This window comes from Pogoniulus pusillus, chromosome 16 (assembly GCF_015220805.1).
Source record: "Pogoniulus pusillus isolate bPogPus1 chromosome 16, bPogPus1.pri, whole genome shotgun sequence".
Taxonomy (NCBI): Eukaryota; Metazoa; Chordata; class Aves; order Piciformes; family Lybiidae; genus Pogoniulus; species Pogoniulus pusillus.
The window spans coordinates 22,069,681-22,083,909 of NC_087279.1; the positions used below are offsets into that span (position 1 = coordinate 22,069,681).

The 14,229-nt window shown below is 45.6% G+C and overlaps 1 protein-coding gene across 3 annotated transcripts in view; it reads left to right on the forward strand.

The window, feature by feature from the left end:
* Window positions 1-14,229, forward strand: part of PTPRG (protein tyrosine phosphatase receptor type G) — a 623,046-nt gene that overhangs the window by 302,680 nt on the left and 306,137 nt on the right. The gene's annotated exons all lie outside the window — the stretch shown is intronic.

Consider the following 14,229-nt stretch of genomic DNA (forward strand, 5'->3'; position numbering starts at 1 on the left):
ATGGGTGTGCATATATATAGGTGGGTGAGGATGTGTATATATGGGTGTGTGTGTATGTAGGGGTGGGTGTAATATATAGGGGTGTATGGGTGTGTATATATTTGAGTGTGTATATATGGAGAGGTGTATGTTTGTGTATATATATGGGGGTGTGTATACATAGAGGTGTGTGTGTATATATGGGTGTGCATATATATAGGTGGGTGAGGATGTGTATATATGGGGGTGTGTGTATATATGTGGGTGTAATATATAGGGGTGGGTGTAATATATAGGGATGTATGGGTGTGTATATATTTGAGTGTGTATATATAGAGAGGTGTATGTTTGTGTATATATATGGGGGTGTGTATTCATAGAGGTGTGTGTGTGTATATATGGGTGTGCCTATATATAGGTGGGTGTGGGTGTGTATATATGGGGGTGTGTATATGTATATAGATGTGTGTGTATATAAGGGTGGGTGTATATATAGGGGTGTATGGGTGTGTATGTATATGAGTGGGTGTATATATAGGGGTGTATGTGTGTGTATATATATGGGTGTGCCTATATATAGGTGGGTTTGGTTGTGTAACTATGTGTGTGTATACATATATAGGGGTGGGTGTAATATATAGGGGTGTATGGGAGTGTATATATGGGGGTGGGTGTATATGGGGGTGGGTGTATATGGGGGTGGGTGTATATGGGGGTGGGTGTATATAGGGGTGGGTGTATATATAGGGGTATATGAGTGTGTATATATAGGAGTGTATGTGTGTATATATATGGGTGTGCCTATATATAGGTGGGTGTGGGTGTGCATATATGGGGGGGTATATATATATATAGGTGTGTGTGTATATACAGGGGTGTATGGGTGTGTATATATAGGGGTGGGTGTATATAGGTGTGTGTGTATATAAGGGTGGGTGTATATATAGGGATGTATGGGTGTGTATGTATATGAGTGTGGGTATATATAGGGGTGTGTGGGTGTGTATATGGGGGTGGGTGTGTACATAGGGGTGTATGGGTGTGTATATAGGGGTGTGTGTATATGTAGAGGTGTATGGGTGTGTATATATATGGGGGGGTGTGTATATACAGGGATGTGTGTACATATATGGAGGGGTGTATATATAGAGAATTTTGTATATAACGTATATACATATATATGGAGAGTAATTTTATATACAAAAATTAATATATTTTTTCACTCAAAAATGTATATATTTTATATAAAATATATTATCTGTAAATATAAACATACATCTATAATATATTATACACACCTAACAAATCCTAGTGTGTTTGTGACAGTGTAATACAAATGTTCCCAGAGATGCCAAGTAATGCAAAGGTGATGCAAGCACACCTCACGTTTCTGCCAAAGATAACTGAAGGTTAGAAGGTTTCCAGCAATGCTTGCAGCATCTGTGGAATAGAAAATTTCAGGAGAACATGGACCCCACTCTCTATTCAGTTTGGAAAGCTACAGATGTTGTAGGATAGCTTATATTTGGGAGGGTGATTTAAAGCCTTTCACATTTGCCACGTTTTGGCAGCAATACAGCATCACTGGCAAAATCAATTCTGTAGATTAGCTTTGGTTTTACAGCTCTATAGCTGGGCATTTTTGTGGGTATGGTGGCATTAGTGCAGAAAGGAGTCACTGGCACTTCTCTTGTCGCTGCTAGCAGTTGCTCAAAGGTTATCTAAGCCCAACTCCTTTTTGTTCTGTTTTCCTGTGTTTGTGTTTGTTCCAACAACTGCCTGTTAAGATATCCCTTATCAGAGATTGTTCTTGGGGAAATTTTCTTTCAGTTCTCCTGAGAGCTCTCTGTGGCTGTTTAGGACTCTCACGTGTTTTGTGCACGCTTTTCTGTATTGAGCTTGCAGATTGGATGGTGCTTAGACCTGTCTGGGTCTCGGAAAGCTCTTCAGGATCTTGCTCTTGGTATTTGGTCTCATTTTTCAAGTAGTAATTGGAATTTTCTGCAAGCATGAGTGTCTCATGTTAAACAGAATGATGACAGAGAATAATAAAATGAAAAGCCCTTTTCCCTCAGGGCAGGAAAGCCTGAAATCTTTGTTTAAAACAGCACTGTGAACTCTAACTACAGGCTCTCCTTCTCCATCTCTTTGATTTTGCTATACCGTCATTTTACAGCCAGACAGTATGATTTCAGCAACTATTTTTCTCCTAATGTAATGATTCAACAACTTGATTGCTTTCTTTGCAATGAGAAGGCCCCTCAAAGATGCTGCTGATTTTCATTGAGGGAGTTTTATACCTTCACCCTTGCAGCCCCACGGTAAATCAGAGAATCAGCCAGGCTGGAAGAGACCTCCAAGCTCATCCAGTCCAACCTAGCACCCAGCCCTAGCCAGTCAACCAGACCATGGCACTAAGTGCCTCACCCAGGCATTGCTTGAACATCTCCAGGGACAGCGACTCCACCACCTCCCTGGGCAGCCCATTCCAAGGGCAAATTGCTCTCTCTGGCCAAGAGATTGTTCTTCCCAGAGATACATTGTTCAAATAGCTATTTTCTGCCTTATACCTAAATGCAGTCTTTAGGCTTTATCCTACAAGAGTCACTTTATTTTTTCTTTGTAGGAGGGAAGTGGAAGTGAAAGAGAGCATAAAAATTGTTCAGCTGATTTGGACCTGTAGTGTGCACATTTCCTCCTGCTGCACCTAGTGGCACAAGCTCCTTCCTTTGGTGCCTTTCTTGACTGACTTTGTCCAGTTCATGGCAAATGGCAATTAACAGTTGAAGTCTTTTTGTCCCAGGTGGTGGAGAGAAGCCCCAGACTGAGATTGTTGAAGGATCTTAAAATGTATGTAGTTCTGTAGTGAATCTTAGTGATAGTTGGTTGTTTTAAAGAGTCATAGAATCAACCAGGTTGGAAGAGACTTCTAAGCTCATCCCGTCCAACCTAGCACCCAGCCCTATCCAGGCAACCAGCCCATGGCACTAAGTGTCTCATCCAGGCTTGCTGTGAACACCTCCAGGGACAGCAACTCCAGCACCTCCCTGGGCAGCCCATTCCAATGCCAGTCACTCTCTCTGCCAACAACTTCCTCCTAACATCCAGCCTAGACCTCCCCTGGCACAACTTGAGACTGTCCCAAATAACCTTTTTCTTGTCTGAAAATTCAGCCTGCTGTTGAAGTTCATTACTTTGTAGTTAAGCAAGGATGCCACTTCCTTCCTGAAAAAAAGAAACTGGTTTTGTTTACTGGTGGTGACATTTCTTTTCAGTGTTTCTTGAGATTGGACTCATGCTGGACCAGTTCAAGTATGACAGACCAAGAGGGAAAGATTCATATCTTTAGCGGTGTTCAGCTAAATGCTGAGATGGTTGAAGAGGTCATAGCTGCCAACTTGTGCAGAGTACAGCAAACTGCTGGCTAAGCTGTCAGCCCATGGCTTGGATGGCAACACTCTGTGCTGGGTTAGGAACTGGCTGGAGGGCCAGACCCAGAGAGTGGTGGTGAATGGTGCCACATCCAGCTGGCAGCTGTCACTAGTGGTGTCCCTCAGGGATCAGTGCTGGGCCCCATCCTCTTTAACATCTTCATAGATGACCTGGATGAGGGCATGGAGTCAGTCATCAGCAAGTTTGCAGATGACACCAAGCTGGGGGCAGATGTGGCTGGGCTGGAGGGCAGAAGGGCTCTGCAGCGGGACCTTGACCACCTGGACAGATGGGCAGAGTCCAAGGGGATGGTGTTCAATAGCTCCAAGTGCAGGGTGCTGCACTTTGGCTACAATAACCCCATGCAGAGATACAGGCTGGGGACAGAGTGGCTGAGAGCAGCCAGGCAGAGAGGGGCCTGGGGATGCTAGTAGAGAGTAACTGAAGATGAGGCAGCAGTTTGCCCAGGTGGACAGCAGAGCCAATGGCATCCTGGGCTGGCTCAGGAGCAGTGTGGGCAGCAGGACAAAGGAGGTTCTTCTGCCCCTGGGCTCAGCACTGCTCAGGCCACACCTTGAGTGCTGTGTCCAGTTCTGGGCTCCTCAATTCAAGAAAGATGTTGAGGTGCTGGAAGGTGTCCAGAGCAGGGCAACAAAGCTGGTGAAGGACCTGGAGCACAGCCCTGTGAGGAGAGGCTGAGGGAGCTGGGGGTGTGCAGCCTGCAGAAGAGGAGGCTAGATGTGAGGAGGAAGTTGTTGAGCATGAGAGTGGTGAGAGCCTGGACTGGGTTGCCGAGGGAGGTGGTTGAGGCCCCATGGCTGGAGGTGTTTAAGGCCAGGCTGGATGAGGCTGTGTGCAGCCTGCTCTAGGGTAGGGCATCCCTGGGCTTGGCAGTGGGGTTGGAACTAGACTATCCTCATGGTCCCTTCCAACCTTGTCTGATTCTATGAAAATGCCAGGGGTTTTAATAAGAGATGTTTTAAACAAAGGATTTGGTTGAAGAATAAATAGATTTGGGGTTTTTTTTCTAAGTGGAAGTCTTTCTCCAGGCTTTAATTAGGTTTTGGTGGAATAGGTTATTTTAATGGTTTTTCATTATTGAAAACTGCTCATTGTTTTGGCTGTGCAGTAACAAGCTGGGAAGAAAAGTAATCTTGAGTTCTATTTAAAGAGCTGCCTGTGTATTAAAAATGTGCTAAAGATACTGCAGGCATTGGCAGGAAGATTTTGCATGAGAAAAGAATGCAAAATCCACTGAGGAGGCATCAAGTAATTTCAGATGAGGGTGGGTGATAACATCTCTAGTGTTAAGTGCTGGCTGAAACATCTCATCTAACAAGCTGCAGTGTTGCTGAGGTTCCTGATCCCAGTCCTGTTTTCACTCCTTGAAAGCCAGCAGCCATTTTGCCCCTGATATCAGTGGAAGGTCAATCTCACAGACAACTGATGTCAATCCAAAATGAATCACAGAAATATTCTGGTTGGAAAAGACCCTCAGGATCACCAAGTCCAACAGAGAACCCTACTCAACAAGAATCACCTTAAACCATATTGATCACAAGTCCAACAGAGAACCCTACTCAACAAGAATCACCTTAAACCATATTGATCACCAAGTCCAACAGAGAACCCTACTCAACAAGAATCACCTTAAACCGTATCCTCAAGCACCACATCCAAACGACTTCTGGTCTCTTTTCTCAGGCAAGCAGCAACAGAAGAAGGGGACACAGTGTGAAGCTGTGCCAGGGGAGGTCTAGGCTGGATGTTAGGAGGAAGTTGTTACAGAGAGAGTGATTGGCATTGGAATGGGCTGCCCAGGGAGGTGGTGGAGTTGCTGTCCCTGGAGGTGTTCAAGAAAAACCTGGATGAGACACTTAGTGCCAAGAGCTGATTGATTGTCTAGGGCTGGGTGCTAGGCTGGCCTGGATGATCTTGAAGGTCTCTTTGAACCTTGTTGATTCTATGACTTTTAAACACATCCAGGGTTGGTGACTCCTCCATCTCCCTGGACAGTCCATTCCAATGCCTGACCACTTGCTGAGAAAAAATGTTTCCTAATGTCCAGTCTAAACCTACCCTAAAAATACAGTTGTAGGGCTGCCAGCCCCAGGAGATCAATGGGTACTGCACCTCCCTGAGCTGCAAGTGGGTGCAGGGTAGGGTTTTGGGGGCTAGAGCTTCTGGGACTGCAGTGGAGACGTGCTTCTTCCTTTGTGCCAGCTCAAGCCAGAGAACAAAACAGGTGTCCATATAGCTCCATGTGAGGAAACATGTTGTAGAAGCTGGGAGAGGAGAGCTTCCTCTTAACACTCAGGGGGTCACTCTGGTCACGTTCCAATTGCTCACTGCATTTTTTACCTCCTGGCCCCATCCCATCACTCAGGCACTCTCCAGTCACCATCTCGTTTTGCCACCATGCATTTAGTTGACCTGAGTTGTGAATCCAACCTTCCTTCCCCAGAGTCTGCACTTAGTTGTTGCGCCCAACCACATGCTCTGGAGGCAGGACACTGACTTCAGTATCTGCAGATGCCAAATGTTACCACTTCATACTGTTTCTTTGCTGCTCTTGCATCATATAGTCCAGGTCTGGGATGGGGCTGCTTCCTTGGACTTTCATGTTGCCTCACCAGCTCAGGGGACATGTATGTTCTTTATTAACACAGGTGAAGGCTGTTGACTGGGTTGAGTGTTTGAAAACAGAGTTTTTTGGTCAGCCCTTTAAAGTCCAGTCCAAATTAATTCCTAATTTTATTTGATTAAAGGCACGAAGCTTATGGTTAGAAGAGTGAGATACAAACAGCTGTAACAGAGTGGCTTGGAGCAGCCAGGAAGAAAGGGACCTGGGGTGCTGGTAGGTAGTAGCTGAAGATGAGGCAGCAGTGTGCCCAGGTGGGCAGCAGAGCCAATGGCATCCTGGCCTGGATTAGGAGCAGTGTGGCCAGCAGGACAAGGGAGGTTATTCTGTGCCTGGACTCAGCACTGCTCAGGCCACACCTTGAGTGCTGTGTGCAGTTCTGGGTTCCTCCATTCAAGAGAGATGTTGAGGTACTGGAAGGTGTCCAGAGAAAGGCAGCAAGGCTGGGGAGGGGCCTGGAGCACAGCCCTGTGAGGAGATGCTGAGGGTGTGCAGACTGGAGAAGAGGAGGTTCAGGGCAGAGCTCATTGCTGTCTACAACTACCTGAAGGGAGGTTGTAGCCAGGTGGGGTTGCTCTCTTTTCCCAGGCAGCCAGCAACAGAACAAGGGGGGACAGTCTCAAATTGTGCCAGGGGAGGTCTAGGCTGGATGTCAGGAGGAAGTTGTTGGCAGAGAGAGTGATTGGCATTGGAATGGGCTGCCCAGGGAGGTGGTGGAGTTGCTGTCCCTGAAGGTGTTGAAGCAAAGCCTGGCTGAGGCACTTAGTGCCATGGTCTGGTTGATTGTCTAGGGCTGGGTGCTAGGTTGGACTGGATGATCTTGGAGGTCTCTTCCAAGTTGGTTGATTCTATGATTCTAAGTTGCCCTGCTTTAGGTGTTTAAATGTCGCACACAAAATGAAGGGATTTCTTTTTTATGGTAGGTTTAAGTGAAACAGAGTCTTTATTTAGTGTCATGTTTTTATTTAAAAGCATTTATTTAAAGTTCTAAAAAACAAAGAATTCAATAAAGCAAGACAGGTGTAACTGCAAATGATTAATGATATAATTCTCAGTACTTTATAAGTGTCCAACGCTGAAGAGATTTATACAGTGCAGAATGGCAATTGTGCCTTGATGGAAGGAATAGGTAATCAATACCTGCAAGCTTAGAAAAAGTGTTCTATTTCCTCCTCTAATGATATAGGGTTTTTTTGCAAGGCAAGGATGTCTGGAGCATGAGACACTTGGAAGAAGAATTAATTTGAAGTCTGTAGTGGAAGATCAGTTTCAATTAAAACTGCACTTGAATGTTCATGGAAAAAAATGCAGGCAGCTAGACCTAAACCTTCTGATGCCTGCCAGTGCAGAAGTGAATCCCACTGCAGTGGAATCATAGAATCTACCAGGTTGGAAGAGACCTCCAAGCTCAGCCAGCCCAACCTAGCACCCAGCCCTATCCAGTCTAACCAGACCATGGCACTAAGTGCCTCAGCCAGGCTTTGCTTCAACACCTCCAGGGACGGCGACTCCACCACCTCCCTGGGCAGCCCATTCCAATGCCAATCACTCTCTCTGCCAACAACTTCCTCCTAACATCCAGCCTATACTTCCCCTAGCACATCATGACACTGTGTCCCCTTCTTCTGTTGCTGGTTGCCTGGGAAAAGAGAGCAACCTCACCTGGCTACAACCTCCCTTCAAGTAGTTGTAGACAGCAGTGTGTTCACCCCTGAATCTCCTCTTCTGCAGGCTGCACACCCCCAGCTCCCTCAGCCTCTCTATTCTTAAACTATTCTTGATGACAGTTTATAGGTTTGGTGAGTTTATTTTTTTTTCTGGGTAGGGGATATAATATATTTACTTTGGTGCCCTAAAATAAAAAATTCCTTTGCACCCTCTCACCTTGTTTTGCCTTTTCACACTAATTGTTAAAGCTGAGGTGGCCTCAGGAATGGAGATGCTTGGGTCGTGGCCTCTGTTTCTGTCTAGAATTGCTGCCATAATGGTGTAGGTCATGTTCCATGTAATAATTTGCATAGCAAAAACCTGTGAAAGAAATTACTGGAAAACCTAAGCCATTCATAAAATCCTCTGCTGCTTTGAACTGGCAGGTCTTGAACCTCTAAATCGGAGCTTAGCCTTCTGACTGTCATTTGGGATGTCAGGACTTGGAGTCGCAGCATCAGCGCTAAGTTGGGGGGTTTGAATTGCTGGGAGAGATTCATTGCATTAGGTTTTTTCTTTAATAATTCAGCATAAATGCAGAAAGCTTTTTCTGCCTGAGAACTAATACTGTCTGTGATGGTTTGAGTGTTCCCTGACCCCCCCACACCTTGGAAATCAACCAGACTAGACTCAGCCAGCTCTGGAAGTTTGAATGAAGCTTATATTTACAGCTGGCACAATAGACAAGCAGATAGTTACAGTATAGACAGTTAGAGACAGAAATAGGCAAGGTAAAAGGTAATACAGAAACACAACAGCCCTCCCAGAAACCTGAGTCCCCAGGAGGGGCTCCCAAACACCCCTTCACCTTCCCCCTACTCCTCTTAACCTTACCCCAGTCCCAAGGAAGGATGGAGGCTCGGCCAGGGGTTAGGAAGTAAAGTGGATTAATCAGAGACATGGCAGAGAGGCTAGAGAGAAAGTGCAGCTCAGAGTTCCCAGGCAGAAGTGCCTTGTCTACGTTTATACTCCTGTTCTTATACCTCTCAGCAAGCCTGTGAGTGCAGTAGACATCACCCTTTTTTCTCTTTCACAGCCTGTCATCTGGTTCTGCTCACCCAGATATTCTTGCTAGCTTCAAACTAGCACACTATCACACAAAGGCAGCAAATGAACTCACAGACTGGGTTGGCTTGGACCTTTTTTGGGTCATCCAGTCCGACCCCTTGCAGTAAGAGAGGACATTCCTAATTAGAGCAGGGTGCTCAGAACCGCAAACAACTCCTGGGCTTGTTTTGTTTCGTTTCATTAATTATAGATTTAGAAGCAAGCAAAGCTCCTGTTTTAATTCTAGAAAGAGATGTATTTCTATTTAAATTAACCAAACAAGTTGATTTTTTTTTTCCTTTGGCTGGTTTTGAATAGACTTTATTGGTTTTTAGATGATACAAAGGCTACACAAACCTTTAAAGGTCTCGGGGAAAAAAAGCTACATTGCAGCAAGAGTCAGTCCTGGTACCTTAGTCACTGGAAGTTTTAATTCAACGTAGTGGATTGTTTGGTTACATTTATGGCTGGCTTTATTCATGTTGACAGGAGAGTTTTCACTGCAAATTGGTTGAAAGCTAGCTAGACTTAGAGAGGGGAAAAAAAGAAGTCTTTGCAACAAGATCCATGGAAGAAACATTACAGTCCTTAGTAAAATAAAGCCTGCCTCATCCTTCCCCCCTCCAAAAAAAAATATTTCCAATTGACAGTGAAATACTTGAGAAAGAAACAAATTGAGTGCACAGCTCCTTTTTGAATGCACAGCTGAAACCATTGCGATAGCCTCTATGGGCAGAGTGCTTTGGGAAAGCTCACCCTGTGTTTATAGCAAAGCCAAGAGCTGAGAGCTGGCAGGTTTGATGATTATGTGCAGTGCTAGACATTTGAAAGCAAATTCCTAAATTTCACAGAATAAATGCAAGGTTGTGTGAAAAGTAAACCTCAATTGCCAGTTAATTTGCTGCAAACTGGTTCCTAGGAGAAGAAATATCTGTTTGAGCAGATCATAGGATCAAGCAGGTTGGAAGAGACCTTCAAGATCATCCAATCCAACCTAGCACCCAGCCCTATCCAATCAACCAGCCCATGGCACTAAGTGCCTCAGCCAGGCTTTGCTTAAACACCTCCAGTGACGGCAACTCCACCACCTCCCTGGGCAGCCCATTCCAATGCCAATCACTCTCTCTGCCAACAACTTCCTCCTAACATCCACATTTGGTGTTCCATGTGTAGGGTTTTTAATAACTCTGTTCTCCTTAGTTGTGATACATTGGGAAATTAACTGGAAGTGGCTTTTGCTGACAACAGAAGTTGAACCATGAGATAAATGAAACTGATTTTTAACCTGGACAAATGATGTAAATGATTTTTAAAAGATGCTGCAATTTGCATAATTGCAGTTGAAAGTAAAACACTGTCTTGTTGTTTTGGTTACCATCCAGTCTTTGTGTGCTATGAGTGAAGCTATTGTGTGCTATTGATTAAGTGTTCTGCATTAGCCCAGGGGAAGTCAGGAAGAATGAATTTTGCAACTGGACAGATTGAAACCTAGGGGCCAAATAAACTGGCTTTCACAGCTGCTGGGCTTGGATGCCATTAATTCAATTTACATTTGCTTCTCAGATGCAAGGGTGGTAAATGTTCATTGGTGCATCATTTGCTGATGTCTACTTCAACACAGAATCATAGAATGGTTTAGGTGGGAAGGGACCTCAGAGATCATCCAGTTCCAACCCCCTGCCACAGGCAGGGACACCTCCCTCTAGAACAGGTCACTCAAGGCCTCATCCATCCTGGCCTTGAACACCTCCAGGGAGGTTGTGGAGCACAGAATCACAGAATGTGGTTGAAGATTCATCATTCTGTGCTCCACAGCCTCCCTGGGTAGCCTGTGCCAGCGTCTCACCGCTCTCACTGTAAAGAACTTCTTCCTCACATCTAGTTCGAATCTTTCCTCCTTCAGTTCAAACCCATTCCCCCTTGTCCTGTCATTACAAGACCTTGTCAATAGTCCCTCCCCAGCCTTCTTCTAAGTCCCCTTAAAATACTGGAAGGCCATTATAAGGTCTCCTTGAAGCTTTCTCCTCTCCAGGCTGTAGAGCCCCAGTACTTGTAGCCTGTCCTCATAGCAGAGCTGTTGCAGCCCTCTCAGCATCTTCATGGTCTCCTCTGGCCTGGCTCCAGCAGTTCCATGTCCTCCTTATTTTGGGGGCTCCAGAACTGCACACACAGGACGCCAGGTGGGGTCTGAGGAGAGCAGAGTAAAGGGGCAGAATCCCCTCCCTTGCCCTGCTGGCCACACTGCTCTTACAGCAGCCCAGGACATGGTTGGCTAGACATGCTGACTGTAGTTCAGAAGGGTTCAAAGGTTCAGGTGTGACATCAAGGGTCTCAGAAAGAGCAGAGTTCAACTCTCAGTTGCAACTTGGGTTTGGTAGATGAGCTTGACCTAATTGTTTCCCTTCTTGGACCATCAGTTTCCTTGTCTGTATGTGAGAATGTATCACAGATCCCTGCTAGAAGGCATTTCAAGAGTGAAAAGTCCTTTACAAGAACTCTGCAGTGTTATTTCAGGAGCTTACACCACTGTTTGCATTCATAGGAAGATAATCTCTTAGTCTCTGTTAATAGAATTTAAGAGCTGGGTAGGGAGGTCACAAGAAAGTTTGCAATTCGCTGGAGATCCTCCTGCGTGTGCTGCTGAGGGTTGCTGGTATTATCACAGAATCACAGCACTTCAGAGGTTAGAAGGGACCTCCCGAGATCACTGAGTCCAACCCCCTGCCAAGGCAGGGTCACCCAGGGTAGTTCACACAGGAATGCATCCAGGTGAATTTTCAAAGGCTCCAGAGAAGGAGACTCCACAACCTCTTTGGGCAGCCTGCTCCAGAGCTCTGTCACCCTCACTGTAAAGAAATTTCTCCTCCTGTTGAGGTGAAACCTTCTCTGTTCCAGTTTGTAGCTGTTGCTCCTTGGCTTATTGCTGCTGACCAGTGAAAAGAGCATGGCCCCAGACACTTGGCACCCACCCCTCAGATATTTGTATACCTTGATCAGAGCTCCTCTCGGTCCTCTCTTCTCCAGGCTAGACCACCTCAGGCTTTCAGTCTCTTTTCATAGGGAAGATGCTCATTGTCAAGAGCTATTTATGGTAGGCATGATAAGGTCTCTGCCCCAAACCTTCTACCTTTCCATACTATTTTTAACTGTGCTGCAGATCCTCACAGAACAGGCAGAGTGAGTTTGGGCTGTGGCAGACAACTGCTGGCACATTTAGTACTGGTTTGCAATGCTACCTCTTGTCAGCTCTACTACCACACCATAACAAGCTGTTGCTTTTCTTCTCCTAGCAGCAGTGCTGGTGCAGTCCTGTCATGAGGGGGTTGAGAACTCATTAATACTCACTAATCTGGAGCTGGCAAAAGCTCTGGAACAGGAGCAGGATGCTGCACTCCTCCTGTGGCTTGTGAGTTGGGTGGACAGTTGTGATAGCAGTATCTTAAACCACTTAAAAATACCTTACATTGTTATGCTGAGCCCCTGACATGCTGGGGACAGAGGCTGGTGCTGTCGTTTCCCTTTGTAGCTGTAGTGTGGTCTTCTCTTACTGACCTTGGATGGTGAGTAGTGATAGCCTAATAAAATACAGAATGTTATATTGCTTTCCAGGACTTCAGCTATTCTCTTCAGGTTTTCTTAAGCAGAGAGCAGAAGGAGAGGTGACAGTATTAGGCTCCGTGCCTGCTTTTGGCTGGCAGCCACGTCATGTAGGTGGCACTGATGTGCCCAGGTACAGCCTCATACGCAAGGCACTGCCCATCAGTCCTTGCAGCTTCTTATTTGCTGCTGATCTTTGACTTGTTTGAGAGAGGAGTTTGCATCGAGTGGGAACAGTTTGTGCTAACAGGGAAAGCAGAAAACCTGTGTAAGAAGAGCAGCAAAAAAAATAGCTTAGAGTTTTTCTGGCAGGTCAGTGTCTTCTTTACTTCCTCCATCCAGAGTCATTGTGGGTTGTTTTTTTTCCCCCTTTGTTGCTTTCTTTAAATTGACTAATATACTCTGGAGTTTAATTCTTCCCTTTCTTTTTCCTTTTCTTTTTTTCTCCCATTTTTTCTGGCTCCTAAACCTCCAAAAGAAATGAGCTCATTAATAAAGATCATATTATCTAAGCAGAGTGTTGCAGAAACACGAGTTAATGGGTAGCTGCTCCATTATTTGTCTCATGTGAAAAGGTAAACTGTAAAGTAATGTATTAAGGCTGCAGCATTAGGAAAGTTGCTGTAGCACCATGCTAATTGATACCATATGCACAAGGGCTACTTGGGAATTGCTGATAGTTTTATTGAATAGTAATTAAAAAAAGGCCATTGTTCGTTACTGCTGGAGGCAAAGCTCAACTGCTGCACAAAGCTGATGGATTTCAGTCTCCTCCTAAGTGTGCGAGTTCTAACCTCTTTCAGATGTGATAAGTGTAGCTTTGGTTCAATCACAGAAACAGGCTGGTTGGCAGAGCCCCTCAGGAGCACCAAGTCCAACCTCTAACACTACTCTGAAAGATTCACCTTAAACCACAGCCCTAAGCACCACAGCTAAACCACGCTTAAACACACCCAGGGTGGGTGACTCCACCACCTCCCTGAGCAGCTCATTCCAGTCCCTGAACACTCTCTTTGTTAAAAACCCTCTCCTAATGTCCAATCTAAACCTTCCCAGCCTCAGCTTGAGGCTATTCCCCCTTGTTCTGTCTCCAGTTACCTGTGAGCAGAGCCCAGCAGCAGCCTCTCCACAATGTCCCTTCAGGTAGCTGTAGACAGCAATGAGGTCTCCACTCAGCCTCCTCTTTTTCACACTACTCATCCTCAGCTCACTCAGTTGCTCCTCATGAGATTTATTCTCCAGGCCCTTCCCCAGCTTCATTGCCCTCCTCTGGATCTGCTCCATCACCTGCACATCTCTCTTGTATTGCAGTGCCCAAAACTGAACGCAGTACTTGAGGTGTGGCCTCACCAAAGCCAAGTACAAGGAGACAATCACCTCCCTGCTCCTGCTGGCTACAGCATTTTTAATACAAGCCAGAATGCTATTGGCCTTCTTGACTGCCTGGGCACACTGCTGGCTCATATTCAGCTCCTGTCTATTGCAACCCCCAAATCCCTTTCTGCCAGGCACCTCCAGCCACACTGCCCCAGGCCTGTAGCATTGCTTGGAGTTGTTGTGACTCAAGTGCAGGACCTGGCATTTGGCCTTGTTGAAACTCATCCCACCAATGCTGGCAAATTGATCTAAGCCTATCCAAGTGCCTCTGCAGAACCTCTGTACCCTCATTCAAATCCACACTGCCACCTAAATTGGTCATTGCAGTCATCTGATGACACTCTCTATGCCTGAATCAAGGTTGTCAGTAAAGATGTTAAAAAGAAGTGGAGTTAGCCTGTTGAGCTTAATTGCTTCATCCTCTTACTTAAGAGTTATCCAGACTGGTC